The sequence below is a fragment of the Halichoerus grypus genome, chromosome 1, assembly GCF_964656455.1.
Source record: "Halichoerus grypus chromosome 1, mHalGry1.hap1.1, whole genome shotgun sequence".
NCBI lineage: Eukaryota > Metazoa > Chordata > Mammalia > Carnivora > Phocidae > Halichoerus > Halichoerus grypus.
The window spans coordinates 213073496-213079495 of record NC_135712.1 but is presented as its reverse complement, the minus strand read 5'-3'; the positions used below and the strand labels follow the sequence as shown (position 1 = coordinate 213079495).

The 6000-nt window shown below is 48.1% G+C and overlaps 1 long non-coding RNA gene across 3 annotated transcripts; it reads left to right on the top strand.

Moving 5' to 3' along the window:
* The first annotated feature begins 435 nt into the window (after positions 1 to 435).
* On the top strand, positions 436 to 2628 carry LOC118550792 (uncharacterized). Of its 3 annotated transcripts, XR_013443938.1 has the most exons (4): positions 436 to 662; positions 930 to 1067; positions 1181 to 1604; positions 2487 to 2628. It is a non-coding gene; the product is annotated as an uncharacterized LOC118550792 (long non-coding RNA). The 3 variants fall into 3 exon arrangements; XR_004924743.2 differs by having other exon boundaries at positions 930 to 1604; XR_013443939.1 differs by having other exon boundaries at positions 872 to 1604.
* Positions 2629 to 6000: the final 3372 nt, after the last annotated feature.

The following is a 6000-nucleotide window of genomic DNA, read 5'->3' as shown; positions in this document are numbered from 1 at the left end:
GAGCCCTCCATTCTCACAGACCTCAGTTTCCCTATCTGGAACTGAACTTAAATATTCTGAACCTGCCCTGTTCTTTCCCCAACTCAGTTTACTAGTTTTCTCTCTCCTGAGTCAGCAATAGCACAATGTGGAGATGAGAAGAAGCAGGTACCAGCCAGGGCTTCTGGGCCGAGCTGGATGTGAGTGACCCAGGAGGAATTTGAGCCAAGTGGGGAGACCCTGAGGATCACAGTGAGTGCTCCTCCCCACTCTAGGAAATCCCAACCTAGTTTTTGGGCAGATGCCAGACTTTTATTCTGAAGCCGAGACCACAGCCTATGAGGTAATCTTTGGAGATGCATTCCAGGCGGAGTCCCATTGGCCGTCTGGTGAAGCCCCTCCTCGGGTTCCCGGTGCTCCGCCTTCCCCAAAGCCCATAAAAGTGCACGTCCCTGCCTCGGCAGCCACTGGTCACCTGCATCTGCCCACAAGATTGGAAGCAGGTGAGGCATACAGAGGAAAGGCCACTGCCCCGTGGGGGAGGGGTGGTCTGAGGGACCAGGGACCCCCGGGGATGGGGCTGGTTTACAGATCAGCGCATGGACATCTTCCAAGAAAGTGACAAAGACGGCAAAGTTGGCGGTCTGGAAAGCGGGAGACCAACAGGGCTGACTACCTGGGAGGTAAGTCTAGGGACAGCCACGAGGTGGGGAGTAGGTATGAGTCCTGGTTGCGACCTCTCCGTGTCTCCCCCACTGCCATTATGAAGCGCCCCGGGAAGAGAATCGAAAGATAAAGAAATCTGGGGGAGGGGGAGAGTCAGAGGGATAGAGAACAGAGGGGAGTGGGGTGACCCAAGGGAGGAGAGGGAAGCAAGTCAAGTTTTCTTCAGAACCGAGGCTGAGGACAGCTCTCCGACCACCACGGAAGGAAATGGCTCTCTGTTTCAGCACCGATACCGCGGACAGCGCCTCTCGGGGTCCACGAAGGGAACCGCCATCTGCTTCAGCACCAGAGCTCCGGACAGCTTCCAGCGGGGTTCGCGGGCCGACTTCATTTCAGCACCAGGAAACCGGACAGCTTCCCTGGTAACCAGGGAGACCTCGCACCCTGCCTGGGGAAGAGAGGGTGGTCTGAGACGTCTTTCGCTTCTGGAGACTTGCCCCTCATTTAATGGATGTTTCAACGAATTATTTTCTAGATCAGCACGTGAAATGAAACCGCACACATAAATCTGTAATTCCCAGATTGAGACGGCCAATCGGTAGGACTGTGGGGGAACGCGCGCTTGCCAAGATGACGTTGTTGTGCTCTTTCCAGACTTCTGTAGAAGCATTGTGCCAAGCGTTTTATATACATTATATGCCATCTTCAACCCTAGGACATGGGTGTTTTTATGCCCAGGTGACACTTGAGGAAACTGAGACCCAGAGAGTGGCACCCAAGGGTGAATGAAGCTGCAAGTCAACCCCACATCCGTCCAACTCCAAATTTCATGTTTCTGACATGCCTGGGTGGGAGTTGGGCCCTTGGGGATCAGACCTTGCCTCTATCCAGGGGGACCAGGAACGGAAAAGAGGAGGCAGTGGAGAAGCAGGAAGCCCGGATGTGATGGCTTGGCTCAGGTGAGGGGTAAGAGCTGGGTGGGGGGATCTCAGATGTGGGGCAGAGGGGGCGAAGAAGACTGGAGTGGTTGTGGTCTAGTGCTGTGTGGAAGACTAGTGATTTTGTTGTTCTGATGTACTATGACAACAAGTCACAGCTTCCTCATAGCGTGGACTCCCATCGACCTCCGCCTGAGGTGGACAAGCAAGCGTGGGGGACGGGGGATCAGAGAAGAACAACTTACATCTAGGGGGAAGGCTGCCTAATTCCATGGCACAAGGATAAGGGAGGGAATAAAACAGGGGCATGCACCCTATAAATATACAGCAATGCGCCATATAGTGTATCGGCCATGTTACTTGTACACTCCCACAGGCCAGGAAATACAAAGTATCTGAGTCTGAACCCAGGGACCATACCCATCTTACTACACTTTCCTGGGGAAATCAGTGAAGGAATGGCATTTGAAGCCCTCCCTAGACCAGAATTCTTTGGAGACTTCTCAATAACATTTCCAGGAATGATATTTTTCTCCCCTATCCTGCCATCAGTTCCATGTACCAATTATAGGACAGATGTAAGTTTGTGCCTGGTAGGTGAGTTGTGACCTCAACAAGACTCACCCCCAATTCCCTATGACATCCTAATCAAGTCACAGACACCACAGCAAGTTTGTTCTAGCCTTAGAGCCTTTGCTATTCCCTCAGCTTGGAAAGCTCTGCCCCCCACAGCACCCCACTGCTCACGCTACCTTCTTATCCAAGTTTCATGTCATTGAGGGAAGTTTTCCTTGTTGCCTCACACTGCCCCCCTCCCCGTGTCAAGTCTATATTATACATTCTCATAGACCTGGGATATCTTCTCTCCATCACTTCAGCTATTTTTGTGTTATCTATCTGCAGGACTGTCTGTGTCACCATTATACTGTGAGCTCCATGAAGGCAGAGATTGTGTTTGTATTTTCACTGCTGTGTCCCCAGCACCCAATTCAGGACCTGGCACACAGCACGTGCTCAATAAACATTTGTTGAATCAACAAAGGCATCAGAGAATAAACCAATGCATCAATCAATAAGTGAATTGATGGCTTCAGCACACACATAAAGATCCTGCTTCTCCTTGGTCTCCCCCACAGAGATACCATAGGGTGATGGTTGCTGCAGGTGTTTATTGGGGAGTATAATTAAATTTGTGGACACTCAAGGGCCAGCCAGCCAACTAATAGCCCCAGGAGAGAGCCAGGCTCATTTAATTAGCAATTACGAGGCATTGATTCCTCATTAGCTCCAGCAACCCCTGTCTCCCTCTTCAGCCCCAGACAAATGAAATCTTTCTCTCTCCCAGGAGTACTGCCTCAGTGGGTCCATTAACAAGCAGAGAAAATACGATTACAAGACACCTAAATGCCAGAGGCGGTTCATGAATGGGGTGGGGAGAGGGGGTTCAATGTCTGGGTTAAGGCTAATTGTGAGAGATTTTCTGGTATATTTAGAATCACCCTCTGGGAACTGGAGAGCTTTTGGATAGGAAAAGACACCCAGATACTGCCCCCCCCCAATTAGGGACCCCATTGAAAGAGGAGATTCTACCCTGGTAGTTCTGTGAATGTCTCACTCTGAGTGTCTCACACTTACTCCAAATTAATCATTCCAAATTGAACACCCAATGCACCCAACCGCCAGTATGCCCCTCTTTCCGTGTCCCCATCAATGTGGCAGTCTCTCTACATCCCAGAGACCCTCCCCTCTTCATATCCACCAATCCTCTTCCCTGAATTCCCCCAAGGTAAGTCATTCTGGTTAAATCCATCCTCTTCTCCAGCCCCCTGCCTCCACCACTGTTTGGTCATCTTGTGATCTCTTCCCTCCTCCCTCAACACACACACAGCCAACTCATTCTCCACATACATTAAGGAGTCTTCTAGAACACAAATCTGATCAAGTCCCGGCTTTGCCTTCAACCCTTCCAAGACTCCCATTACCTGCAGGATAAAATCCCAATATCCTCACACAGCCTGCATGATCTAGGACCTCCCTGCTGAGAGTAATTGCCTATCATTGTCCCACCAGCTACACCAAACAACTAGCCCACTCAAGACCACATCTTACCTGGATTCTCCAATATTAATATGAGAATGATTCTCCTGGGAAGTTCACAGAGAATGCAGATTCCCAGGACCCTCCTAATTTCAATAAGCAGAGGGGAGGGAGATCCCGAAATCTGCATTTTGATCAGTTTCTCCACTGATTCTTAGGGAATTCTTCCTTTAATTAAAAAAGACCCCATTAGGGGCTCCTGGGTGGCTGAGTCATTTAAGCAGCCTACTCTTGATTTCAGCTCAGGTCATGATCTCAGGGTTGTGAGATCAAGCCTGGCATCAGGCTCCCCACTCAGTGGGAAGTCTGCTTGAGATTCTCTCCCTCTGCCTCTCCCCCTGCTTGTGTTCTCTCTCTCTCTGAAATAAATAAATAAATCTTTTTAAAAAGATTTTATTTTAGGGGCACCTGGGTGCTTCAGTCATTAAGCGTCTGCCTTCGGCTCAGGTCATGATCCCAGGGTCTGGGATCGAGCCCCGCATCAGGCTCCCTGCTCTGGGGGAAGCCTGTTTCTCCCTCTCCCACTCCCCCTGCTTGTGTTCCCTCTCTCGCTGTGTCTCTCTCTGTCAAATAAATAAATAAAATCTTTAAAAAAAGATTTTATTTTATTTGAGAGAGAGTGAAAGTGATCACAGAGGCCGAGGGAGAAGCAGACTCCCCACTGAGCGGAGAGCCTGATGTGGGGCTTGATCCCAGGACCCTGGGATCATGAACTGAGCCAAAGGCAGACACTTAACCGACTGAGCCACCTAGGTGCCCCCAAAATAAATCTTTTTTAAAAAGACCCCACCAACCTTTTATGTCCCCCCAAAAGACCTCTGGGGAGACACCTCAGTTAATCTCATGAGTTTCATCTTCATACCCCCTCATGCCCAGCTAAGTGCTAGTACTTAGCAAGTCTTCAGTTGACATATGAATGCTGGTGTCTGAGCCCCATTACCTTCACCAGACACAGAAGGATGGAACCCATACACACCTATAAACATGAACCAGCACCCACAGAGTTGCTTCTGGACTGAAGGTACAACCCATTGAGCTATCTTATCATATTTGATCAGTATCCACTTATCTTAATTTGGGAATCCATGAAAATAGAGGCTCAGACAGTGTGGTTTATTAGGAAGGTGGTCCTAGAGAGTAGGAGTCAAGGGACCAGAGAATGAGGCAAAGAAGCAGGGAAAACTGATATATAGGGATGTACTACAGTTACTCTGATACACTCAAAAATAACAGTTCTAAAACACAATGGAAATAAATTTTTCCCCTTTAGCTCAGCAATCCCATGCCTAGATTTATGTAGAAGAGAAATGAATATGTATTTCCACAGAATGAAATTTACAGAAACAGCTTTAACAGTTTTATTCATAATAACCCAAAACTAACTGGTGAGTGGAGGAACAAATAATGGTATGTACGCACTTGGGGGGGGGGAGAAACAAACTAATGATATAAACAGCAGCATAGAGGACTAGAAAAGTCATGCTGAACAAAAGGAATTTGAACACATATGCATGATTCCATTTATATGACACTGAACAATGGGCAAAAGTAATCTATATTGATAGAAATCAGAACATTGGGCTGGGGCACCTGGCTAGCTCAGTTGGCAGAGCATGTGACTCTTGATATTGGGGTCATGAGATTGAGCCCCCATGTTGGACGTAGAGATTACCTTTAAAAAAAAAAGAAGAAGAAGTCGGAGCATTGGGTGCCTCTGGGGTGGGTAGGAATCCATCAGAAATAGGTCCTGGGAACTGTCCGGGGTTCTGAAAATGTTACCTATCTTGGTTAGGGTATTGACTATATGGGTGTATAGTTGCCAAAAATCTTTGATCCATGCACTTAATTAAGATCTGTGCAGGGCACCTGGGTGGCTCAGTCATTAAGCGTCTGTCTTCGGTCAGGTCATGATCCCAGCGTACTGGGATCAAGCCCCGCATCCGGCTCCCTGCTCTGTGGGAAGCCTGCTTCTCCCTCTCCCAATCCCCCTGCTTGTGTTCCCTCTCTTGCGCTGTCTCGCTATCTGTCAAATAAATAAAATATTAAAAAAAAAAAGATCTGTGCATTTTACTATGTGAAAAATCCAACTTAATTTTTCTGGTAAAAAAAAAAAACCTTGAATATATTTATTTTATGTCACATAACTGTCTGGGTCTATGCAGTTCAGGGAGGGTTTGGTGTCTCATGATGGCAGGGCCCAGGTTCCTATGTCATTGCTGACTATCCTGTCACCCTCGCCCACATGGTCCAATATGGTGCATGATTTATTGGAATATTGTTTCTGAGGTCAGATGTGCTCAGCTAAAAATCGAGGGTTCTA